This window comes from Crocodylus siamensis, chromosome 1, assembly GCF_052110815.1.
Source record: "Crocodylus siamensis isolate JL-2025a chromosome 1, ASM5211081v1, whole genome shotgun sequence".
NCBI lineage: Eukaryota > Metazoa > Chordata > Crocodylia > Crocodylidae > Crocodylus > Crocodylus siamensis.
In genome coordinates, this window is record NC_143395.1 from 105,609,040 (window position 1) to 105,636,629 (window position 27,590).

Here is a 27,590-nt window from a genome sequence, read left to right on the forward strand (position 1 = left end):
TGATCTGGAGATCTGATCGTAAAAGGCCACCAGGTTGGTCTGACAGGACCAGCTGGGGCTGTGAGGCCTGTCTAGCTGGGGCTGTGAGGCCTGGAATACATGATCCAAGGCAATAGCTTTCAAACTGTGTCTTGTGGGGCCTGGGATTTTGCATTTGGTCACTGGGGGCTCTGCAAAGAGATTGGGGGTGATAATGAAGAGGGCCAGGGGGTGGTGCACCACCATTACCAGGCTCCATGTCAGTCTTTAGGATAGGGGTGGCAGTTCTGTGGCACAAAAAGTGTTATGAAACGGTTCTGTGACCTTAGGAAGTTTGAAAACCATTGGTCCAAGATACAATTGGGAAAAAAGGAATATGGTTTATAAATTCAAATTGAAAGAAAGTAGAAATGTAATTTACCCAAATCTTAGCTCAAAACTCAAACCCAACCTGTACTAAGCCTCTCTGAGTGCATGTCAAATAAGGCAGCAAGCATCCCAGAGGAAAAAATTTACATGCCAATTGTTGCATTATATTGATTTTGTACGAAAGTCTGTCCCGTTGTACTGAAAAATTGTATCTGCTGACAAATGTTGTCCAGTTTTTAATTAAATCATTTTATATTAAAAATGTGCCATCAGAAAAAAGGTCCATCTGTATGCTGAACGGCAAACTGTGACAAGCCTACCGCAATGTGATGCTTCAGCATAATTACAGTATTGCTCTTGACAAGAAGCTTCCAGGATGTAAAACTAGCAAATATTGCATGTGCAGTAGGGCAAAAACCAGCACGTGAAATCTCACGCTCTTTAGAGTAGGAAGTTCAAACAAAAATCCTTGTAAGCAAATTTGCCATTACAGATATGGTTCTGGGACCCAACACAGAGGCAGAAAGAGTTTACTTTCCATTTTTTATTTGTTTCCCAGTCCTCACTGAAGATGGTAAAAAAGCCATAGAACATATTTTTTACATTTTCACTTGTCAAGACACAAAATGACATTTGGCACTGAAATCTCGTATGTATAACTTGTGTGCCTTCAGTGAGGCTGAACCTGAGCTGTTGCTCTGATTCAGAAGTAAACTCAGACCAGATATTTACATCTTGATTGCAATACTAGCATGCAGCCTATCTGTAGTATAGCCGGTTGAATGTTTACCTTTTGATTTTTCTTAATTTCTTTTTTAAAAATTACCCAAAAAAATGTTAACCAACTAGAACCAGTTAACATTTGTCATGTTTTAAATTCTGAATCAAAAAAGTAAGAATATTTTTACAACACATTTTTTCCTCCAAACACATTTTTTCCCTCCACTCCACTGCAGCAGCCACTACCTCCTGCCAGGGACCCAGGTCCCTGACCCCATAGCCCTGGCAGCTAGGAGCCCCCTCTGGCAGGGCTGGGGGAGCAGGAGCTGGGAGCTGGGAGTGGGCTGGGAGCCTCCACCAGCAAGGCTGGAGGGTTGGGGGGGGGGAGTGAGGGGCAGGAGCAGGGCTGAGGAGCTTGTGGGGGAGAGTGTGCGGCACCAGTGGGGCTGGGGAGTTGTGGGAGGGAGTGAGGGGCACCAGCAGAGCCTGAGGATTGTGGGGATGGAGTGACAGGCATCAGCAGGGCTGGGGAGCTAGGGACTGTGAGTGAGGGGCACCAGCAGGGCCAGGGGTTGGGGATTGTGGGGGGGTGAGGGGCACCAGCAGGGCCAGAGGGGCTGTGGTGGGTCCTTTCATTTTAATGATGGTTTGCGGGGGGGGGATTATCAGAAAACTTGCAATTTTTTATGAAGGATCCCTGCTTACTAGCATAGTGGGAAACCTGATGGTTTTCTTAAAGTGCAGAAAGTTTCATGAAACTTTTTTTGCAGTCAAAGGAGTTCCACCAAAACCAAGAAAGAACTTTGAATGGCATCCAAAAAATGAAAGATTTGGAGCCCGACTCTACAAACGAAGGTGCCAAGTGTTACACTTACAAAACACGTGCTAAAAAGTAACCAGCAAGACAAGAAGGGCAAGAGAACCAAATCCTAAATTTGGAGCTGATCCAAAACCCATTGAAATCAGTGAGAGTCTTTCCATTAACTTCAGTTAATTACCCAAACCTATAAGGTGAAGGAGCAGTGTGTGGATAAATACCTCTTTGCCTGGTCAGTTAAGCTCCTGTCCATTCAAGGACACATGCTCCATTGACAGCCTGTCCCCTTTTATCCTATGCTCTACATCAGGGATGTCCAACTGGTGGGCCCACAGGACACATGAGATATGGCACGTGTCCTGCGGCATATGGTCAGGAGCCCAGAGGGCACTCACTGCAGCACTCTGGCTGCAAAAGCAGCAGATTCTCTGGGTTCCTCCCCTCTTTCTCCAGCTCCCATTTTCTGTTGGGGTGGAGGCTTTGTGGTAAGGAGTGTCTGTGTGGCCCTTTGGTCTGTGGCTTGATTGTTGCAGTGCCATAGCATGGTGCCTGGGGGCTTAGAAGTTAGACCACCCTGGTCTAGATACTCAAGAAGAAGTCTTGAAACAGTGTGAAAATATCCCTCCTCAGCAAGAACTATTAGGGCTTGTACACACGCTTAGCCTCATGCTCATTGCTATGGGTTTCTAGGATTAAGATTTGGGAGGTGGAAGTCTAGTCTGATTTTCTCTGGAGTGCTTACAGATTTGTTTAATACCCAGCTTGGTACATTATACTATAAGTACAACATGCACTTTTCCCAAAAAAATATCACCCCAAAATTGGGATGCATGTATTAAGTGGGGAATTTCCTGCCAGTATTGCTAACACCTGGTTTGATTCCTGCTCCAAGTACAGCAGCTGTGCTATTACTGTTCAAGCAACTGAGGAGTCAGTTGACTTTTAATAGAGTTCACACTCCATAGGTATTAACAATTCTCTCTCCTTTATAATGGTCTGGGTGTTCCACTAATCAAGCCAATCTTTTTATAAAATAGTTGCTGTCTCCTAGCTGTTTCTGGTATCTCCATTTCACAGCCTCTTTATTTCTTTAGCTCAGACACTTTTGTTGTTTTCAAAATCACTGATCCACCATTGGAAACCAGTCTTCAGCAGCAGCTAGAGATTCAGCTTGTGTTCTGCAGGAAAGAGAGGATGAGTCATTTAAGGATTAGGCTCTGTCCCTGCCCTATGCAGTGATAAGTCTGGCAAAATATTTTTTCTTCATTCTGGCTTTTCAAAAACAATGTATTATACTGGAAATACCAGAAAATATATTAAGGGTTGAAGTAGCTTTGGGAAGTTTTAATAAAGTTGCACACTGAAAATAAAATAAACCTTTTTATAGCAGGGATGTCAAACATACAGCCCAGGCATGTGGGGTCATGACACCTGGCTGGCAGGGCACCTTGAGTGGCTAGCAATTCAGGGGAAGGGCCTGCTGCTGAAATCTGGAGTACAGAGCCCTGTTTGGGGCTGTGTCAGCTGTATTAACCCCAGTAGCTCCTAGACACTGCTCACCTCATTACCACTTGTTTTGCCACTGCTTGCAGGTCCAGATCCAGCCCCAAGGAGTCCGCATTCCAGATCTGGCCCCAGTGGCCAAGTAAGTTTGACAACCTTGTTCTATAGAGTTCAGGATCTTCTGAGTAAAACTATTATTTAATTTGTTTTGCTGTCACCTGTTTAAGTATTTTCATAGTACACAAAATTAGGGGATAATCAGACATGTCATGAGGCCTTCTAATCATAATTTCCAGGCTAATTTTGCATAGTCAAGAAATCTGAATAGTTTGGATAAATAGTAGTTAAGATTCCAAACTTCTGGTTGATTGCATAACTCAGCTGAACTCTGATCTTCATTTCTTTTGTCACTGGCAATAGTATCAACTGGAAAGTCAACTTGAAAAATAGCTAAAAATCTAAATACTCTGTAAAATCATACACAGTTCTATAAAAATACTCTGCTACAGATCCAACAATTTCATTGTGAAAGCTAAAATATTTGATGGCTTGAGAAGATGTGAAAGTTAGAGAGGTTTTAATGAAACTGCAGCAGGCTGAAATCCTGGGGAAGGGGGCGGTTCCTATTCACAGTGCCAGAAATTCTCTCCATGGAGCTCTCAGTACTGATGTTCCAGAACAAAGAGCACTTACTGGTTGGAGTCCATGTTAAGCTGTCATCCATAGTTTGCTACACTTCTCATCATGCTGATGGTTTTTTCTGGTTCGGTGATCAGGAAAACAGAATAGATACCTCTAGTGAACTATTTGGATTTCAGTACTGAGGATACCAATTAGTGCTTTTGCTTCAGTATCAGTGAATGCAATATACTCACCCCCTAAGTATCCATAGAAGAGCTCTCTACTCAGACAGACCTCCCCAACTTCTCTTATGTTGTTTAATCATTACTTCCAAGTCATACTTTCTATACTTTGTCAACTAGAGTAAAAGAAATAAGAGAAGTGGTTCACAAAAGTGATTACCTATATAATTTACAATAAGTCTTGTCTCAATTTAGGATCTGTTATTTGAAATATATCGATGCCATAGCTTCCTTTGGTTCTGGATGCAGGACTTAGCACAAGTATTGTCTTTTATGAAAAAAAAACTCCACAAAAAATAAATTAGAAAATGACATGTTGACATTGTGAAATACCCTGCTTGATTCTACTAAAGTTAAAGAAGCAATGTTGTTTTAAAAAATTTCTTTTTGCATATATTATTTCTACATTCTTCTACATTTATGCATTTCTTGTGGTAACTTCCTTTTCTTGTTAACCTGGAAATCTCAAAAAATTCTCCTTTTCATTCATCAGGAACCAAATTCTGATCCTGTCTCTCTTGTGTAAATTGACAGGAAGCCCACAGGCATTTTTCCAGATTTTCAGTGTGTCAGAATTCAGAATCATCTGGACCTCTAGTAAAAAATGAAACTACTGTTCATAGACATTTTCACTGAAGTATGTTCCAACAAACATGCCTCTGATGCTAATGTATAGTGTTTCATTGAGTTCAGTAGAACTTCAGAAGTTAGCAACTACTTCAATTGCATATAGTACAATTCATGTAGCCATTATATAACACTCCTAATTTTTAATGGAATTATACTTTGCAAAGTATAAAACTGTTTTATAATATATACAAAATCAGGATACAGATGAATATTAGCAGTGTAATATGATTTGTATCCATAGAAAATACAAACAGTATAGACAGTTAACAACTTCTATGCAAAAAAAATTTTAAAAACCCTTCCCAAATTATACAAAAATGTATTATTCACAATTCTCCTTTCGAAAAAATGATTGTAAATGGAAATTTTTGTTTTGACTATATTCAATGACAGATTTTCATTTTAGTTTGGATTGAAATCAAATTGTGAATGTTTTTATTGGGTTTTTCATTTTGCTTGAAATATTTTGCAGGAAAATATTTCCCACTTTCTAACCAGCCCTCATGAACACTAAACCTTAGAGAAGATGTTATTCTTCTAAAATCAATATGTTCCTTTTTAAGGTATAGCTTTATGCTGGATGGCCCGAAGTGATTAGAGTTCTGCAGTTAAAGCATTCAGAGTATTATGAATCCAAGAATTCAAGCTTTACCCAGCTGCTCAGATCACAATGTAAATGTATATATTGGCCCATCCAGGGTCAAAATCAGCCCTGGTAAGCAGTCAGCTTCCCTGGTTTCCAGGGAATTTAGTGAAATGGGACCACTTACTCTGCAAGCCCTTGCCTTTATATTGAAGACAAGGCCTTTTGTCAACCACATTTTAGCATTTCTCCTCATTTTGCATTAACCTTACATGCCACATGTTGAGTTCCCTATTCTATTTCAAAAGAAAATCTGTCCAGTATTTTGTATAGGCTTTTCTTTTTTAGCACCACCAGCAAAAGAATCACAAAAGAAGTTAAAACATTCTGAATAGTCTAATTGTGTTAAAAATGGATACAAACAAGGAAATTCCATTTTAAAGAATTATTCCAATACATTAATATACATCAGTATCCCTAGCACAGGCACAGAAGTTCAATGTTCAGTTGAGATGAATTACAATGAAAAAAGATGGGCAGATGGAAAACAGGGTAAACAAAAATATGGAAAACAAGATAAATAAGTGAATGGTGCCTAAAAAACCTAATGAGTTTGAAGACTGCCAAGATAAAAATATCTGAAAAGTTATTTTAATTTCCAGTCAGTTGTCACAGTCATTAGCCCACAGACACATAGGATGTTTTTTATTAATCCTAAATTGATTTTAGTTTTTAATACTTCCAGGTGCACAAAATGGTTAATCCATGTGATGTCTGCAGCTGATGCACATCTGGGAGTAGGAAGGAAAGAACTTGAAGACACCTGCTATGACTACAATGAACTGCACTTGCAGGCTGTTTATTCTACTGGGCAACATAACAGTTGGCTGGCAGGCTGGAAATAGCTAGCCACAGCGTCTTTCTCAACATCCAGCAGCAATTAGTGAACAGGACTCAGTGCTGAATACTAGTATCTCAACTGGGGGAGATCCAATAGCTTCTTCAACTTCTATTTTCTATTCATATTTGCATAGTGGTTTTGGCCATATTAAAACAAGGCAAACTCATTTATAGGGGAGAGAGTTAAGCAGATTTCCTCAATACATCTCTGCCTTGAGCTTTGTCAAAGATATAACCTTTCTGTGCATCCACACAGACTATCATCATCTCACCATTATTATCATTTTTTTTTCACTTTGCTCTTAATCCTTTTGGCCCCACTCACCTCAAATACAGCTGTAGTCATCCATTCTCACCTCAGTTCTAAGTGTGGTTCTATGCCCATCACTTTGAGACTTTCACCCATCTTCTCATTACCCCTTCTCTATCATATCAAGTATACACTGATTGCTTTTACTCTTCAGGGTCTTCACAGCCTAACTGCACTCTACCTACCACCTCTAGATCACTATCAGAATAGTAATGCTTGCTTCTTATCAGCCAGCAATAGCAGCCTGAATCACATTTTGGTTAAATCTTCAGACAAATTGATTCTGATGTGCTGACCTTCATGCTGGGGAAGAACTTCCTAAAAACATCATCAAATCTTTCTCAAAGTCTGCAGTGGTGGCAGTCTTCAATTTGAGGATAATCTCTACTGTAGGTCACTGATGGATCTTGAGTCCAATCCTTGAGCCCCAGATCTATCCACAGAAGTTGCAGATCTTTCCATAGCAGAGAGTACGCCATGCATCACAAGACAGCTGTGGGAAGTTGAATCGTAAATAGGTTTTATTGCCTGGAAAAAAATATGCATGTCATGTTTGTAAGCATGGAGCTGAATCTCCTTAGCTTGATCTCAACACCACTAATTTTTTATTTCCTGGATCCTCCTTTGATCTTTGGCTTTGAGGAGCTGATGTGTGGTATAGGCAATGGATTCAGTACAGGCCACACAGACAGCACTTTTAAACCACTTCCAGAGTTCCTCAGTGTTGCCTTCAGTTGTGGGCAGGGCAGGGCAGAAAGCTTTTCATGGAGATACTGTTGGAGATCCTTCCAGACCTTCAAGAAATATGGTGTTGAAAGTCCTTCATATTATTTTGGCTGATTGCAGTGTTTTTGAGCAAGCCAGATATTCATAATGAACCTGGCAAGATGATGATCTATCCAGCAGTCATCTCTTCCTTGCATAGCTTGTTTGATATGGACATTAGGCCTGTATGAAGTGGCTAGTATTTGCTTCAGATCTGAATATGGTTGATTCAGGGGACAGTGATTCAATTCAGTGATTCGAACCGCTGTCCCTAATTGATTCGTCCAAATCTCCAAATTGCTGAATCAGCCAGGCCAGTTTCATCTCCTGCCCACTTTCCCAGCCCAGTAATGACTGACCTACCTGCCCAGCTCCTGGCACTTGGAAGAAAAAAACCCCATTCACTGGGTGCTGCCAGGCAGGGGGGGATCTCTGCTGCCCCCCCCCACTGTCCCACGCTGCATGGGGGGCTCTGCCACAAGCCCCCCAACTCCCCCTGCACCTCCTCCCCCCCATGGCTGCCCCACCGGCCCCAGCTCTGGCCCTTTAAGAAAAAAAAACAAAAAAATGAGAAAAACCCCTGAACTCAGCAGTTCCTGCCCGGTAGGGGTGAATCCCCACTGCCCCCTGCTGCCCTGCACTGTGTGGGTGGCCCTGCACAAGCCCCCCAAAGCCCCAAGGCTGCTGCAGGAGCAGTGAGTCCTGGGGGTTTTCTCATTTTTGTTTTTGTTTTTCTTAAAGGGCCAGAGCTGGGGCCAGCAGGGCAACCATGGGGGGGGGGGGTCTCGGGGAGCAAAGGCGGGGCAGTCAGGTGGCTCATGGCAGATCCCCACATGCAGCATTGGGCAGTGGGGGGTAGCGGGGATTGGCCCCTTGCCCAGCAGCACCCGGTGAGTGGGGCAGCAATGGGAGGGATGGGGGATCAGGCAGGGGTTGGGGGGGCTAGGGGAACAGGCAGGGGATGGGGCCTGGCAGGGGTCCCCCCATGGCCCCCTCCCCCAGACCTCTCTCCCCACCCCCTACTTACTGGCTCCAAGTCCAGCTGCAGCTCCCTGATGCAGCGGGCAGGGACTTTCTGGATCATTGAAGCTCACTGAATCTTTTCTGAAGATTTTGGAAAGCTTTGAATAGATTTGGACCTTTCTACCCTTCAATCATGGCTCTAAGAATAACATAGAGGTGCCAGTGCTTAGTGCGAAAGTGTCTCTAGGTAATCTTGATTTTGTCACTTTATCTGAAGATGATGTTCATAATGGCAAGACCATGGCTTTCACATTTTATCAGGGGAAGGATGCCATTAGAGTTGGCTTTCTCTACTCCTTCCTTCCCAATGGTGCCACTCTAGAGTTCCAGATCAAGTCTGATTCTGGCACTGAAGTCACTGAGGAGAACGATTTTGTCCTGCTTCCGAATATTAGTCAGAATGTGGTCAAATCTCCATCCTTGAGTTTTCAAATGTGCAGCTTGACAAAGCCTTTGCTGGACTGATCTATTTGGGGATAGTCCTGCTTTGAGCAGGGGGTTGGACTATATGACCTCCTGAGGTCTCTTCCAACCCTTATTTTCTATGATCCTATAACTCTATGAATCTGTTGTTTCCTGTGGTTGAAGCCTGTGTATGCCTTTGTTTAACATGAGGAAACTAGTGCATGGAAACAACAATCACACAATCTTAGAGATCTGGACCAAGCAGCAAGGGAGAACCCTAGACAACAGGAGAACTGCCCAGTTACACCTCTGCTACATAATTATCCTCCTTAAATCTCACCTTAACACTCCTTTGCTGAGATGTCTAACAAAAAATTGACAACAGCTAAGAAGCTGGTGCGCTGAGATTATTGCCTACAATTGTTCAATAGTACTTCCTCGCACTTGCCTCTGGTGTCTGTTGACAAGTCTTCTACTGTCTTACTTGCAGTCATTCAGACAACAGCTCTCTTTGGGAGTGGTGTAGGACACTGGACCTCCTAGAAAGACATAGTTTCCATCCTGCCAACCTGGTGGGAGGAACGGGTCTGTAGTAATACCAGCAGGCACAACCTGCCTTTCCTTGTACTTCTGGCTCTCTGTGGTACCTGATATAGAGGTGGCCATGTTTCCTGTCCCAGTTCTTTAAGAAGCAGCCTTAGATGAGCCAGCAATTGTGCTTGGCTCATTGAACATATGTTTTGGAATAGAAGCATTGCCATTCCCCTTCCCTATACAATTACAAAGAGGCAAGTAGCATCTGGTCACATCTTGTTTTGTTTTATGCATCTGGCTAGGGTGCTCCATAAGAATGTGTCCCGGCAGAACTTCAGACTGATCACTGACAATTATGAGTTGCCTAGAATGGATCCAGCTGATCCTGGCCCATCACAAATAAACAAATGGCACGCAGCCACAAAAATCATTTTTTGTACTCATTTTGCAATGGAGTCCATTCAAATGGGACATTGGCAGGATATCCAGGAATCCACATTTCCTCTGGGAAAAAAAAAAACAATAGATGTTACATTTGGAAAACTTTAAAGTATGCATCAATTACAGTGATTCTCAACCAGGGCACCATGGCACCCTGGAATCCTGTGACATCCTTTTAAGGGTGCTGTACAATATGAGCACTGTTCAGTGTGCAAAAAACCTACAGAGGCATCACAAGATATACCCAAATATTTCAAAAAAGAATCCATAGCATCAAAAATAGTCTGACCTGCATGGTGCTTCAGATTTCTTCGCAACAGAAGAATAGCTCTATCATTCTTCCAGAGTCAAAAAACAAGTGAAAGCTAAGCTAAGAGCTGGAACTTTCCATGGGGTGCCTTGAATCTAACAAGGTTGAGAACCAATGATCTTTTGTATGAATGGACTCAGATCCAAGGCAAATACCTGGTTTTTATGCTTGAAAGGGGCAAACAAACAGAGGAAGGATAACTGGAAAGTTTGTTCATTCTTAGACAGATGACAAAACTATCTATGATGATGTGAGGCACGAGAGGGTTTTGATAACTGTCTATTTGGGAACACCTACATAATTCATTCATGGGAATTAACCCCTTACCCACATCATCATCTTCCATCCATGCATCAGTTCTGGACTCTCTCCAGTGTTCCCTTTATGGAATGGTATAGAGAAAATTGCCCTCTACTTCCATGACCATGAAAGTAGCTGCGGTTCTGCTGCACACAGGAAGAGATGCCCCAGCCCCAGGTACCAGACCCACAATCTCCAAAGGTGTCCATGTGCCTCTGTACATGTGGGGACCTGAGGGCAGGACAGTCAAAATATGAATTGCCAGGCCTAGCAGTAGCCCAGCTTGATGAAATGTTAGGTTTGTAGTAGTGGTTGTAGCCAAAATAGGTCTAATGGTGCTCCTCAGCTAAGAAGCAGTAATCCTTCTTCCTGACCCCAGCAGAGTCCCCTCTGCCAAACCTTAGGAATAATGCAGGGAACCACAATTTTTCCCAGTAAAAAGAGAAATCTTTGGTTTGGGTAGAGCAATTTATGACCTTGGTAAATGCAGCTGTAATCCATTTTATTTAATGCTTTGACATAAATAAGATTGTAAAAACAAGATCAGATAGCTATAGATGTGATAGAAATAAATATAACACAGCTCTGAATTCAGCCCCACTGGTATTATAAGGCCTCAGCAGCAGGAAGTTCAACCAGAGGTGATCTGTGATAGTACAAGATGTCCAGCATGCATGCTTCCCGAGGGAACAGAACCAGTCAGCATCATTTAAACGTGTATTGCTGAGCACTGTTTGAGAAAGGAGAAACAGGCAAGAGGGCAAGAGGATTATGTCTGTTCAGCATGTCACCTACTATCAGTAGAAACTCTTTCTATCAGTGCCTGGCCATGGGCCAGAACCTCCCAACTCTAATCCAATGGAGGCTAGGTGGCTTCTGCAGCACGTTACCAATGAGGGGTTTTCTCTATAACTGCAATAAGGCCAGACAGCTGGGAGCTGCATCCATACCATCACCGCTTCCTCAGCTCCTACTCCTCAGATGGAACATGGGTACAGCTTCCAGCTAGTAGACAGCTGCATGAAGGCCAGGCAGCTAGAAGCTGTGTCCATGCTGCAGCTGCTTCTGCACTGCTGTTGGGAGATGTGGGAGGGATGTTGAAAAGCAGCAGCAGCAAGGGCGCAGGTGGAAGTTGTCCAGCCCCAGAGTGGATCCTCACTGCTTAGCCCCGGCACAGACACAAACACAAGCAAAGCCCTTGGGCTCTGTGGGCCAGAGCCAGCCTACAAGCTGGATGTTGCCAGCCCCTGCTTTACACAGTTTAAGACTTTCCAGCCCTTAAACAGAGCATCCACAAAGAAGGAACATATGGAGCAAGCACCTGTTCCATCCTGATGGTAAATCCTTCTCAGCTACACATTGCAGTTCACAGCTGCAGTGAATTGCATCATAATATCTCATCCTGGTCTCTTATTTGACATTAACTTCCATTCTTGTAGCAGAGGTGTTACTGATTATACTACGGTCCTGCTTTCACAGACACTCGCCGGCGGACCTTTACTGTCTTGACTAGTTCATTCAAACAGCCTCCTTAGGACTTACGCTGTAAGCTGAATAAATGCTAATCAGCTTAGTGTTGTTCAGTTTAGTGGAGCGGTCACACATGTAACACCCACGTGTGTGTGTGTGTGTGTGTGTGTGTGTGTGTGTGTGTGTGTGTGTGTGTGGCTATGTGTTCAACATATGGCAACTGGGGCCTGTATTTGGGCAAAATATGTAAAACTCTCTGGCTTCATTGGCCAGAAGAAGCATGGGATTCTTCAGGCAGATTGGTTGGGAGAAAGACTGGAGTGTGTCATTCCTTGACTGGACAAGGCCAAGCTGAAGTCATGCAGAGGAGTATAAGGTGGCTGGGTTGGTTTGGGGAGGAGGAAAAGCTGGTAGGGGCTGCTGAAGAGTGAAATCTTCTGCAAGGGAAAAAAGAATTTGCAGATAGCAAAAAAGTACAGGCAAGAGAGAGGGAGAATTGCCCCAGTGCCTGGGAACTCCTCTCTCCTCCTTTTCTTCCCCTTTTTCTTTTGAGGTTTTAAGGAATTCATACTAGGGAAAAGAGTACTGGTTCCTTAGGTTGACTGGCCAGGAATTAGGCCTAGTAGTTTTAAACAGGGTTGAAACCTGAGCGTTTCTAATTCTACCAGGTTTGGGCTGGGGTTGAGGTTTGCAACTTTCTGCTCCCAGTGGAGCTGTGGACCCAAACTACCTGCAGCTCAGGCCTGGCTTTCCCCTTTGTTTCTTTTGACAGTTCATCGCTCCAGTCAAGCTGTGAGGTTGGGCCAACTGTAGCCATTTATCAACCTGGCTCCTTTTGAAGTTTGTCCTGCAGTTTAACTTCAGCAGGCTATATAATCCAGTTCAGAGGTTTTGGGGTGCATACATGCTGACTGGAGCTGCAGTCACTCCCTCCTCCCCCACACAATCTCTCTGTGGGAGCAAAGATCGGTAATCTACCACTCCTCCAAAAGCAACAAAGTCCCTTGAAATGCAGAAGGACCCATGCTTTCAAGCAGCTCCTCACAGAGCGGTGAACCCAAGAAGCAGCTCATAGGACTCTCCCTTTCCAGACCATTACTGAAGGGAAGGTATGGGGGTGCAGGCACCCAGAAGTACCCATCGGGGAGCCCAAACTGGTACCCAGACTGCTTGGGTATGCGTGAAGTCCCCCAAAGAAGGTGCCACCTATACACTTTGCTTTGTAGTTAATAGTGTTTTAAAATTATATTTAATGTTTTCTATGTTTTGTTTTATTCTCTGTAATAAATGTGGTTGTGTTTACACTGCTTGTTTATATGGTATACCCCAGCAAACTTGGTGTTCCCAGATTTTGGGTGGGGCTCAAGTCATTGGTGTAATTTCTGAGGTACCCTGAAGTGTGAACCCGGCACATTTCACTGCTGACTGGTGCCCAGGAGAAGGGTTACACATAGTAAGGTGGAAAACCTGCTCTGACTGTCCTTCACCTGCATAGCAGTGACTTGCAACTAGAGGTTTTGTGTACAGGGTCAGGATTAGGAACAGGACCCGTTTGTTGCTTCTGCTGAGCAAAGAAGGGGCCCACCACCATGTCAGTTTCAGCAAGACCAGAAAGACCAGGGGAAGCAGCTTCCCTGGGGCTCTGATCTCCCTGAAATTGACACAGAAACTCCATGCTGAGAGCAGGGCTGCCAGGGTTTAAGCCAGGGCCAGGCAATTATTTTGGGTGGAGGGCTACTTAACAAGGTTTGGTGAGCTTTTGCAGGCCACACAGGTAGCCCTGCCCCTTGACAGTTGCCCCACCCCCTGGTCACCATCTTGGGACTGGAAGTCCCACCCCTAACCCCTGACTTTTGCCACAAGAAGTCCATCTCCAAAATACTCCTTTTGGGAGGTGGGGGTTGCCATCTTAGAACCAGATAAAAACCAAATCATATACTAGAAGTCAAACACCTACTACAGGGGTGGCCAACCTGAGGCTCCAGAGTCAAGCACAAAATGATCAGCTTCCATTTGGACCTCCATCCAAAACATTTGGAAGCTGGTCACCGTGTGCTTGTGCAAAGAGTCAAGGAGACACATATTAACTTCTAAAGAGCCATGTGTGGCCACCCCTGACCTACTATAACATATTTTAATTTTATTACAAAAAATATATTTGTCATGAATTGTGTTTGTGTTCTGTATATAGAGGTGATTGCATAATAACTCAAAATAAATTCTTAGTCTTGTATAGTGTGTGTGTGGGTGTGTATGGTGGGGTATAGGGGTATGTAGGGGGTTGTGAGCAGGTTTAGTTATGTTGGGGGGCATAGGGTATGCTACAGTGCATACTCTATGCCCCCCCACATATGTGGGGGAAGGGTGTGGGTGTGTAGTGTTTGTGGGGTGTGAGGGAGGGTGGGGGAGTGTGGGGACTCCCACTCATGGTGAAGCAGCAGGTGGGGGTGCACAGGGCACTCATGTCCAGTGGTGCTCAGCTCCAGCCAGTGCTGCACATTGCAGCAAGAGGCACAGCACCCACAGAGCTATCTCTACCACTGGTGCTCCCCACTATGCATGCATAGCCCCTTCACTCATGCAACATGGGAGGGTAGCCCCACATGCTGGAGCCGGCTGCCTTCCCCACCCACTACCACACGTGAGTGTGGGAGCTGCACATGCATGGTGGGGAGTGCCAGCAACAGATGAGGCCCAGTGTGGGCTGCCTTCCTAGCTGTGATACACAGCACTGGCCAGAGCTGAGCACCGCTGGGTGTCAGCATTGGGCATCAGCGCCCTGCACACCCCCACCTGCTGCTGCTGCCCCACTGCCTGCTGAGGCTGTGCACCATGGAGGGAGTGTGGGATGGGGTTCCCACACTCCTCCACACTTCTTCACACCTATACCCTGCCCACCTGAGCTCCACACTGTCACCACCCCCCCCCGGTGCAGTCTCCACACTATCACCAGCCCTAGCCCCATGCTCCTGCCAGCTGCAGCTCCACCCACTCCCACACCACTTCCCTCCCTGCTGCCTGGAGTAAGCAGGACACCAGGGAAGCTAGGCAGAAAGCTGTGTGCTGACCAGGCCAGGCCCTGCCACCATCAAGGGTGGGAGCGAGGCACAATAGGTTATGTTGGGTGCACGTGTATATGTGGGCGCCTTACTCCTATGCTCATGGATGAAAGGGCTGGGCAAGGTACAGTTCATTGGGTGGGGGACACCATGGATCTGGCCCATGACCCTTATTTTGCCCATCCCTGGTTTAAGTCCTGTGTGGAACTGCTGTACCACTTTCAAAGAGATCAGAGAGCCCCAGGGAAGCTGCTTCCCCTGGTCTTTCTGGTCTTGCTGAAACTAACACACTGGCTCCACACCAAGAGTGGAGCTGCCAGGCTTACACCCTGATAGTCCTGCTCTGAGAGGTTAGCCTGAAATCAGGCAGAAGTCTGGGTAGATTTGCATCTTATAGACTGACTAAATCAGAGATGCTTAGCATAAGTTTTTGTAAGCCACAGGCATACTTCATCAGATGCAGACATCTGATGCACAGCCTCTGATGAAGTAAGCCCTTTGCTTACAAAAGCTTATGCTATGCATCCATCCCTGTTTTAGTTTGTTCATTCAAGTCAACTGGTATAATCTCATTTATCTTAAGGCATTTTTACAGTGCTCTACTTGTGTAAAGAGCCTTAATGGCAGTGTAAAAATCACAGCCAGAGAGGTGTAAAATAGCCTTAGTATTAGTGAGAATCAGGCTTGCTGGCTCCAAAACATAAATGTGACATTGGAGTGGTTTGTATTACAACAAATGTGTATGTTTTCTTATTTGTTAGTTAGCTAACTTCACTCTCTGATCCTTAATAAATATTTCTCTTTGTTCTTTAGATAGAACTGACAGATCCATGTGTGTGGGAGGATATGTAACTGCAGCCATGCAGAAAATGAAATTCCATTATAATACATATGCATTACTAGTTGTGTTGATTATATGTCTTGCAGTAAAGTCCAGTCACTCCAGTCAAGATCTGGAGATCATGGATGCTGTACAAGGAGCTGTAGATGTCAGCGATTCATTACTTTTTCAAACTAATCTTACTGTGTTTTCTATGACAAATTCAACACTCCATTATGGAAAAGCAATACCATGTAGTTTCAGTGAGTCACATTACCACCATCTGTGTTAATTTTGTGTCCAATTGTGGTCTCACTTACATCAGTGCAAATAAAAAGAAGCACAATCATCTTATTTGTACAGATACTCCTACAACTCTAGGAAATATCCCTAGTTCCTTCCACTAGGAAAAAGTGCCATGGCTTGACAGCATTTTGTGTGGGAGGTTGAAAATTTGAGCACTAATGAAGTCAGTAACTTAGGCATTCTGTGAAATTCTTACCACTAAAAGAAGCAGCCCTGAAGCTGGAGCGTACATGTATTCCAGCCCCCTGGCTGGAGAGTTACATAGCCGAGCTCTCCACCCAGGTGGCACTAGGAGTCTTCTTCCTAGTCTACCTCCACTTTAGTGGAACCCATTAGGGCCATGTGAAGCTTTGGTCCCCGATTCAATTTGGTGGAGATTCGGCCTAATTTGATGGCCAAATCTCTGAATCCAAATTGAATCAGGAGACTCTTTAATCTCTCTGAATCAAACTGGAACCCTCTGAATCGATTAGGAAAGATTTGGACATACAGACAGCTTTAAATGTTTTTTTTTCATACCTCTAGGTAGCAGGGGCTCATAAGTACTGCGATGCTGGGGCAGATGGAGTGTCCCCCAGTAGCGCACCCCAGTGCACTCAGCAGAAGACCTGGAAGTGGACCAGAAGCACTTCCAGTGCACTTTCAGGTCTGCTGGGAAGGTGTGCTGGGGGGCCCACCCCAGCTCAGCGACTGATGCCTCCAGAGTCTGGGGGGGCACCCAGGGCCCCCCCAGTGGCCTATCGCTGAGCCAGGGGGCATGGGGGGACCCCCCAGCATGCTCCCCAGCACACCCCGACTGCGAGTACTTCAGTCCGCTTCCAAGTTTCCCGCCAAGCATGTGCAGGGCCCCCCAGGACTCTTGTGGGATGCTCCATCCATCCCAGCATCACAGTGCTCACAAGCCATGCCTGCTACCTCAAGGTATGTGGAAAAAACTTTTAAAACTGTGCCTGTGTCTGAATTGCTGATTCTCCAAATCATCATCGAATCTTCATATTCAGATTCAGCTGAATCAAATCAGGGACAGTGATCTGAATCAAGAAATTGAATCACTGTCCCTGATTCAGGCCAAATTCAAATCCAATAGGGCCCGCTTTGCATACCACTAGAACCCATTACTTAACAACCTGTCCTCTCCCTGCCTAGGAAGGGGGCAGGCTATCAGCTAACAGTTGGCAGCTGCTGAAAAGCAGCAGCTGCCACAGACAGCCTAGGGAGGGTTCCAGCCCTGGAAGAATGTGCCCCTCTTCCTGCCAAGCAGCTGATGTGAAAGGTGGCTGCAAAATCTTGAAACATTGCATCCAGGAAAGGCACAGGGATGTACATCTGTCCCCCAGCTGAAACATTTCCTTTTTCAAGTATCACCAACCATGTTTCACTTGGATCTGTTAAGTGGAAAACAGGTGCTAACATATGTGCACTGCAGATATCACAGAGAAGGACCTACCCAAATCAAGGCAGAAGATGGGCAATGTTGCCCATGGTGCCGGCCACCATTTTCATGGGTTTATAGTGGCAGCCTCTTCCCCCACCCCCAACACTGATTGGCCAAGCAGCTGCCTTTCGTGCAGCCCTGCCCCTTGCTGCTGATTAGCAGAGGGCTACCCTTCACGTGGCCCCATTGCTCACCACTGATTGGCAGAGGGGGGCAGGGCTTCATGAAGGGCAACCCTCTCAGCCAATCAATGGCAGAGGAATGGCTCCCTTTGAGAAGCCAACATTTTTTTCTTTTTTTAGTACTTTTTTTTCTGGCAATTCTGTGCAATATCACAATTTGAGTAGGTCCCTAATCATAGGATTACCTCATTCCACCCCCCTGATTTTCAAGAACAGACTTCAAGGAGGCACATTAATGATATATCCTTCTGCTTTTGAATCAGATACTGCCTGAGCTAGGTAGGTGGATTTGAGGGACCTGTGAGCTAGTAACTAGAAGAAAGTATGAAACTAAGATCCTTGCATCCTTACAATGACACGTGTTCTTAAACTTTTGTTTGTTTGTTAGTTTTGTTTTTGTAACTTTAAGATACAGTCCTTAGTAGATTCAGGGAAAAGATTTGAGAAATATACTACACTGTCAGCAGCTCCTGGGGTCGAGCGGATGAAACTCTGGCTAATGTCACTTGATGGTCATTGACTCTACTGTCATTGAACTCTCAGTAACCTCGGTCAGGCCTAAATCTCACACACTGTGACCACAGTAGTCACAGAGGGACTGCAAAGAAAAGTAACCTTTGTAACATCTTTTAACAGGAAGAAGCATGCACAAGTCCCATGTTGGCTCAGTCTCAATTTCCAAACATCATAAAGCCAGACAATCGCTTCTCCTCACCACCTTTAAACATTTAGTCCTGGTGTCAGTGCCAAAGCTCCCCAGGCCTACTAGACAGGAACAGAATCACTGTCTCTGCAAGGGTAAAAGTGTTAAGTAGGAAGGTTCCTTTTCCCTGTCTGTGTCTTGAAGACTGTGCAAGCACTGGTACAAGCTAGCCCACGATGCTTTACTGGGTAAAATTCCCTTCATATTCGAAGCCAGCTGATAAGGTTACATATTAACACTGGTTACGTTAACACTTGGCTCTGGTGACATGTATTATTTGACCTACTGTACAGTGGCACTTTGTCTTTTTGCCTGCAAAGAATTCAAGTAGAGATTGCTGACGTTAATAGGGAAGGAGAGGAGGGTGGAAAGAAGCCAAGCCTAAGATATTGGCAGATACCAGATGAGCACACAAAGGCAGCAAACAGAAAATATTGATTGGCATTTCACACTGGACTATGGCTCCAGGGTACAGTATTCATCTGATTTTTTTTTCACACAAAAATTTATTAAATCATTGTTAAAGGGTGTGACTTTTCATGGAAAGAATGCTATTCTTCACAAATGTTGGTGGCTTGGTTTTGTTTCAAAGATTGTTTCCCTCCCTGTTTTGAACCAAAAATGTTGTCAGACAATTCAAGCATAAAATCCTCTGCCAAACTACTAAAAGAGACTCAAAATTTAGATATTATGGCAATGAGTGCCACGTAAATAAACAAAAAAAATTAATGTGGAGGAAGGTATTCTCATCACTCCTCTTAAAGTTCCACAAAAAGCAATGATTTATATAATACAAAGACTTCTCTCCAACCTCCTAAATCCAGGAAATAAAAGGACTGCAGTAGTATATGAGAAACAGATTTTAAAAAAAAACAATGCCAGAAACCACAAAGTGTCCAAATACCAGAAACTCAAAGTGTCCAAACTCAACGAAAAGGCAAGAGGTTAAGAATTAAACAAGCATTAGGACTGGTGACTCAGTTTTGTAAAAGACTGCCCCATCATGGTTCACTTAAGGAGTGGTCACCTATCAGTTCTCCTGCGCCACAGTGGGATCAATGTTATGCTTCCTCAACTACACACATCAAGGGTCTTTCAAATCCAACTTGACTAGCTCCAGCAGTGGTAATTTCACAACCTCCCTGGGCAGCTCACTGGTCCTAGAGTTAGAGTTTCCTTAATATTTAACCTGCAGCAATTTAAATTTGTTACTTCTTTCCCCTTAGACTAAAGAGAACAGTTGCCCTCTTTATGGTATCCCTTAGCATATTCAAATAGACAGTTATGTCTCTCTAGCTTTTTGTGCAAGTCGACTCCCCGTATCTTCTCTCAGGCTCTAGGGCTTATGTACCAACATTTTCATTATCTTTGTTGCTCTCCTCTGAACTCTATTCAGTTTCTATGTTTTAAAAAGCAAGGGCCAGACAATACAGAGTAGAGTAGAATAACAACCCAGAAATCAGCTCCTATTGCAGTCATATACACACATTGGTCTTTTCTGTAACAACCGCATATTAGCTTACTTCATAAATGCTCACTAGAAATCAACCATCTAATTCCATGCTGCTCAATGGACAAATCATTACTTCCTTGGATGGAAAGGACAAAATCCATAGTGGGTTCTGATTACAAGCATGACATATGGGTCAGTATCATTCTGTCTGGCCCCACACACTAGGGGTGGTTGTCTGTGTGAATTGGAGTCTGCCCACGGGAAAAGCAGAATGGGACTCCGGAGACCAAGGCACTATTTAACACTGCCTTTCCAGCAAATTAGAAGAGAATATACTGATAAAATAATATAGCAAAAGCCTTTTGCACAACCATATTTTGAATCAAGGGCCTTTCCTGTAAAGCACAAAGGCCCTGCTGGAGCTATACCAATAAAGCAATGAGAAAGATACAGGGACTAAGAGAAAAGCCAGCCTTAGGGAAAATGGGGCCCTGGGCAAAATTGTATTTTGGTGCTCTTCCTCTGAGTTTAAGTATGTAGTAGTCTTAGCAAAAGTTTCAGAAATAAATCCCAGGGTAGGGGGAAGCTGCTGGGCTGGATCAAGACACTTGCTTCCCCTCAGACAGGCACTGCTGCTGCTGTGTGGGAGCAAGGTGGACAGACTGGAGCAGACACCACCCTGCCCCCACAGGCCCAGCCTGACTCCTCCTGAGCAGTGGCTGGAGGCATAGGGTGGGCTGGCCTGGGCACTGCTCCTCCCGCCTGAGGTGAGAATCAGACAGGACAGGGTCTGGTGGGGGGAGTGCTGCTTTGGGACTGGGCTGCTTACACACGCATGTGTGCATGTGCTCTAGTCCTTCTGTCTTTCTCTAGGATCTCAACTCTCTTCTGTTTATTAAACTGTGTCCATTTTCGTCCCCCAATCCCTGAACTGTACATATGCTAACCCTAGTCCAAAGCTGTTCTCCGAGTACAAGTCAACACTCCTTCTGGGACCATCATCCTTAATCACCCGCTGCTCCTTGCTCTTGCTTTGTGCATGCCAAATCCCTCAAACAAGGCAGTAGTCCTGACCCTGTGCTAAGAAACATATCTGAGACAAATCCTGGGAGCAGATCTGAGATGCACACTCAGGATTGTTTAAAGAGGCAATGTAGCCACATTTTGGACATTTGATGTGCTGCAGGAGTAGGATGGGTGTATTTCTCAGTGATAGGCATAGCCAGGACATGGAGGGAGAGTAGATAATGCCTGGCATAATAACATGACTTAGAAAGACAGACTGATGTGCTCCATCCATTGTATTTTTGCTCTGAAACAGAAGTGAACTAAATAAAAACATTTAACAATCCTATTCAGTTTCATATGGGCAATTATACCATGCTCTTCACTGTAGTAGCTGACAAAGGAGGATGCTGTAATTTTAGTGATTCTCTGGGGCTAGCCATCATTCTTGGCTCTTTTTATGAGGGGTCTCAGCCTTGAAGACTATGCATGACTCCTAATACACAACCTGCAATTCAGCATAACCTTATCTCAGAAAGGCTAGGGACAGAAGTTACACTTAAACCAGTTTAAGTGATCAGAAATGGGTTTAAACCTGTAACAAAACAGAACTTCAGTGCACATAAACCAGTTTCAAAATGGCCAGAACTGATTTAAGATAAACCTGGTCAAATGTAGTATCAGACTTAAATCATAGAATCACAGAATCATAGAAGTAGGGTCGGAAGGGACCTTGAAGATCTTCAAGTCCGACCCCCTGCCTGGGCAGGAGAAAAACTGGGCTCAAATGACTCCAGTCAGGTAGGCATCAAGCCTCCTTTTAAAGACCCCCAGGGTAGGAGCGAGCACCACTTCCCTTGGAAGTTGGTTCCAGCTCCTAGCCGCCCTAACTGTGAAGTAGTTCTTACGGATGTCTAATCTAAACCTACTCTCTAACAACTTATGGCCATTATTCCTTGTTATACCAGGGGAAACAAGGGGAAACAAGGTCTCTCCCAAACCCTTCTGGTCCCCCCTAGTGAGTTTATAGACTGTCACCAGGTCCCCCCTCAGCCTTCTCTTGTGGAGGCTTGCATTTCTGGAATCAAAAGTGAATATCTATTCACTTGCTTGCCAGTTCACTTTCGGACACACTTCTCTAGTTACCAGCTATAGAAATGATCCCTGAAAGTATAGTCTATTTACACAGTTAGACTAACCTGAAAAGACTGAATCAATTCAGGCTTTTTGAATCTCCATACTTAGCCAAAAAGTTTAGTAACTTTGGTGTAAGAGTCATAGATTATGTTGAGCTGGAATGGTTGCAAACAGAATAGTAAAGGTGCATTAGAGAAGCAAAGAAATGTATTCTCTAGTACATAAAAAATAAACTGTGTTTGAATAATAGCAAAGCTATGATACATACTGATAAATTAAGCCAAGCCAGAGTGAAGGTTGTCATTCATCAGCTGCTCACACAGCATCACTGTCTTTCCACAACCACAGGAGTTTAGATTAGCATCATGTTAACTGTGGATTACCTGATCTGTATCACAGCCCACTGGTTACTTACATGAGGAGAGGTGTGTTTCATTTAATTTCTTTATCTTGGGAATCATTTTCTTTTTCTTTAAGGAAAATTAATGAATCTTTCATATACAGTGTACCCAGGAGACCACAGAAATACAATTTTGAGCTAGGAAGGGAAAAGATATGCAGACTGATAACAAGAAAATAAGGAAGAAACATTGTATCAGAGAAGTTATGAATGGTGATCAGAGATTAAGAGGAGAAAAAAAGAGATCAGAAAATCGGATGTCAATAAAAGAGAAGAGACATAAAGAACATAAGAAGTGCCCTACTGCATCAGACCACAGGTCCATGTAACGCAGTACCCAGTTGCAGAGTGGATACTAAGGGGAACAATATAAATACAGGGCCTAGAAAGTTCTAATTTGGAAGTGCAACCCTAATTATCATGCTTAGTTTCCACTGACAGACCTACCCTGCATAAATTTGTCCAATTCTCTTATAATTTGGTTGACTTACCAGCCTCTACAACATCTTGCGGTAATCGATTGCACAAGTTAATTGCAAGCTGTGTGATTTCTTTTTTGTTTGTTTTAAACCTCCTTCTTAATAATTTCATTGTATGTTCCCTAGTTCTAATATCATGAGGAATGGTAACTAGTAAATTCCTATTTCTTTTCTCTGCACTATTTATGCTATTCATACGTAACCTGAAAAGTCCTAATCTATTTTGAAGCAAGTCCCAATTTGCTGGGACTCAAGGAGGATCTACTCCTTTTTCATCTCCATGTTATAAGTCCACAACAACACGAAATCCATGATATACTGTCTTCACTGATGCCTTTCCAAAGCCTTGAGAGCCAGAAGGGCAAGAAATGAATGAGCACTGCTTTATGGAGAGAACAGAGTATATAGCAACTAATAAGATGAACTACAGTTGAAGCATGATGAAAATAGAAAGCCCATTCTCCTGAACCATCTCCAGTCTTGAAATCATTGTCTTTGAGAAGCTAACTATGGCTAGCATATGGTCCATTATAGCAAAGGAAAAACCATGCTCAGGCATGTAGGAATCCTCCTGGCAGTGAGAGAAATAGGTAAGGAAACAGGAAGTGAAAATGGGACACAGTTAATGAATGTACTAGTCCTTTACCTCTGGATTCAATCAGAAGCATAATCAATTAAGTGCATTCTTATTCTAGTCCCTGCAGTGTATATCTGTCCAGACCACAGCCAGTAACAAGTACAGGCCTCTTTATCATCATTACCTTTTGTACTATCATAGCTTCTAGAAATTGTAACCAGCCTTCCTTGGTACTATTGTTCAGACACAGTGGGCATATGTCAACACAAGACACTATGCCTACATAGCACTGTGCTACAGTGATGTAATGTCAGTGGGCACAAACTGTGATGCCGCAGCTAAGTCACCTTACCAACACACTCCCTTGCTATAGCATTGCTACAGCAATGTAGCTGCTAAAAATAACTGCACTGCCAGCATGGTACAGAGCAGGCTGTTACTGTGCCATCCTTTAATACTTCCAAAAGTATGCCCTTTTGGAAGTACTTAATGATGGTCCAGTAACAACAGTGGTGTAGGGACATCTGTACACATGCCCAGTAAAGGCTAATCCCTGCTTCAAGGAGATGAAAAGCCAAAACAGACAGAAGAACATGTAGGAGAAAGGAAGCACTGGTACCCCCATTTTACAGGGGCTCAAGTACAGAGAAAGGAAACTACAGGGGACTGGGGCTGCATCTGTAAAATGGGGCCTCATGGGCTCATGGGAAATTTCAAGTTGGGCAACCAGCCTTAGCAGATGCATTGAAAATGTAGCCAGAAGCTGATAGTCCCTGGTTACCAAAACAAACAGAGAAAAAAACCTCTCTCAAAATATATGAATAACGGAGTCTTAGCTGCACACCTGAATACTACTTCAAGCATCAATTATTTTAATTTAGCCATGGCCCTTTTTAGATTTCACAAAGGAATCAGATGTTCTATTGTGGTACAACTGTGATTTGGCTTTGCTTACAACAAATCAGTATCAAATGCAAAGAACCAACCTGTTATATAGCCCTTTTCAGACTAAAATAGTTCAGAGTCTAATCAGGAATCTCACTGCAGGAAACAGGCCTTCCTACAACAGGAAGCGTAGGAGAGACTACTGGAGACAGCCGTCCAAAAGCAGTCAATTTGCCACAAAAGACAAAATGGCTGTACACTGGCAACTCCCATCACAGGAAATCTCTGAATTAAGCTCTCAATCTGCAAAGCAATTTAGTATGTCATCTGCTTCCTGGCAACAGATATTTGGAATCATTTTTATATTGCATTTTGACTCTGTCTCATAATCAAATTGAGAGCCTTGTCCTCTCCAGAGGCAAGAAACCTGAGGTCAGAGACTTTTCTGAATTCTACCCAGAACAAATATTTCTAACCCCATTTCCCTCTCTGCTTTTATCATTTATCATTTCTAATTTTGGGGTATGACACACTTATTTCTTCTCTGATTTGGGTCCAGGACTAATACAGTCACTGACATAGTACCTGCCAAAGCTAACTGTAATTTCTATAAAACCATATATGAGTTTGATAGAAGGTAAAATTCACATTCTATAATGAGGGCAGAGAAAAGACGACAAATACCCCTGTGATTCCTACTCAGACAGTGTACCTACACATGCAATTAATTCAATGCAACAAACTCTGGCACCATTTAAGCCATAGGAAACTGCTCCCAGATGCAGCATCTACATGTGCACCTGGGACAGCACCAATTTGAACTGGAGTAAAGCAGGTCCCCAGTTGGCTGGGCTAACCAGATGCAATTTACACTTGCGGTCAGCATCTGCATGTGTGTTTCAGCCCCGTAAATTACCCCCTGACAGTACTATCTTATGACAGAGTTAATTCATTTACTGCTAATACCGCTGCAAGTATAGATGGTGACACTTTAATTAAAAACACTTGCAGTCACCATCTTGGGTCGTCAAATACTTTTGGTTTTGCTTAACGCTCGTTTTGCTTAATGCTCGATTTTTCAGGAACCAGTTAAGAAGGATTGCCTGTACACCTAGAGAGGGCTAGAAAGTTTTCAGGACATTGAAGAGGGTCCTTTTCATGATTCAGAGCTATTGTTTTTTTAAAAAAATCAACTACTACTTTTAGGTACCTAATTTGAAGCTTTAACCTGGATACCTAATTTGAAATGGGAACTTTAGAAATAACCTGTTTTTCAAGGTTTCTCTAAGTTGGACAACCAAAATTTGGGCTCCCAAAGTTACTAGTTATTGCAGAAGTCTTGATCTAAAGCAGTCAGTTCTATGGGTTAAGAACTGCATTATTTGATTGAAAAGATCAACTCCTGATAGTTAACATCTGCAGCAGTGGGAAATGCACTGATCTGTGTTCTGTTACCAATATCTCATCTAAGGCAGGTGATCTAAGTCATCAACACCAGAAACATACTCTAGTTACCCATTGTACCAAGGACAAATGAGCAATAAGACCCAGAGGCATAGCAATCTCCAGGTTCAAATGCAAAAGAGACAGTAAGGAACAGCAGCACAATTAAGAGGGGGAGGTATTGCTTTTTGCAGGGGAAGAGTGCAAAAATAGCTAATACTGCAGCTGACAACTCACTGTGCAGCACAGGAATCAGCATTGCTCCATGTGCTGCCAATGCCCTGGATACCAAGTTACCATGTTACACCTATGATAAAGAATCCATTATACTCCATATCACAAAAGAGAAAGAGCTGACATACTCACACCAGCCCACCAAAGCCAAACGAAGCAACTGAAATACAGGCAGGGGAGAAACCATACATGATAGGCAGGCTTGAGAACAGAGCCACAAAGCAGGGCTACCAATGATTCATGGCTAAATCCTAGGTGAACAGGCAGGGGAAGCACAGGAAACCACTTCCTGCCCCTGTGCATTCGGCACATTAAAGAAACAGTCAAGTCCCTAACAAATGATTCCTTTCTCCTGAATTACACAACATTTTTTACTGTTACTAATTGTTCAGCTTGTATGTGTGTGTGTAGAACCATCAGAGTGTTTGCAGTTTGAGCTGGTGAGGATTCACCATTAATCAAATGCAAGTGTTCACTCACCTAAATCACAGGGTGTTGTTTCTGTTACTTCAAAGCTTTCACCAAACTTCGTAAAAGCAGAGTGCCTGAAGAAATAACTGGGGTTTTGACTTTCTCAAGAGGAAGATGGGCTGGGAGTTACAGAGTGGTAGAACAAGACAGAAAAGCAGATAAGGAAGTCAAGACAATTTTAACCATTTCTGTCCAAAATCTTCTCTCTTGCAAAAGAGAAAGCAGCATATTTGGCTACACTTACATGGATCCCAGATTTTTTAATCATTTGGCTTCTTCCTAACTGAGACAAAGAGAAAGATGTAGCCAGTTTAATTCAATATTCTTGCCATTGTATCATAAGTTAGCATTCTGAGGTTTCCATCACTGAAGCTTGCTCCAGGACTGTCTTGGAGCACATATGCCACAAAATGCATTATCCTCACCATGACCCAGGAGAATCCCTGAAACCTAGAAGATCTGGAGACCACAGCTTCCTTCCAAAGATTATCAGACCTGTTCTCACTGAGAGGGATTTCATATTTGATAAATTATTTGAGAGAGATTGCTGAAAAGACAAGATATCTAGATATAAAAAATACATTTTAATCCTACAAAATGTTTGGATTTTCATGTTTTGATCAAAAAAGCCAATCTGTTTCTTATTTTAGGCAATCTCATCCTACCCTAAGGATGACACTGATGCTATGGAGGGTAAAAGGTGGGTGGGGAGGGGAGATTGGCCAGCCATATTAAGTTTTCATCTCACAAAGAAAAAGAGACATCTGAAGAAATTCTGATCTCTTACAAAATGAGATGCAACAAGATTGCAAGATTAATGATCCAATTTTAGCATAAGCATCATATATTTTGGTACGTACAAACAGTAAATAAATATATATATTTCAAATACAATTTGTTAATATGCAACATATGTGATATTAAGTCTGTTCTAAATTTTTACAGGACACAATCAGCCTGTCTTTGGTTAGTGATTTCCTTAAACTTTTTTCCTCGGTTATCTATGTCCTATTCTTCCCTTTATTTTTCGTTAGGTTAATAATTTTTCATTTGACAAAGAACAGTCTCAGATAGCCACA

The 27,590-nt window shown here is 43.4% G+C and overlaps 1 long non-coding RNA gene and 1 pseudogene across 2 annotated transcripts; both read right to left on the reverse strand.

The window, feature by feature from the left end:
- Window positions 1–907: 907 nt before the first annotated feature.
- Window positions 908–26,567, reverse strand: LOC149873155 (uncharacterized). Of its 2 annotated transcripts, XR_016439844.1 has the most exons (4): window positions 26,521–26,567; window positions 6,971–7,167; window positions 4,264–4,367; window positions 908–3,063 (listed from the first exon to the last, which is right to left on the reverse strand). It is a non-coding gene; the product is annotated as an uncharacterized LOC149873155 (long non-coding RNA). The 2 variants fall into 2 exon arrangements; XR_016439843.1 differs by lacking the exon at window positions 26,521–26,567 and having other exon boundaries at window positions 6,971–7,871.
- LOC149873156 (small nucleolar RNA U3) lies at window positions 21,935–22,065 on the reverse strand (annotated as a pseudogene).
- Window positions 26,568–27,590: the final 1,023 nt, after the last annotated feature.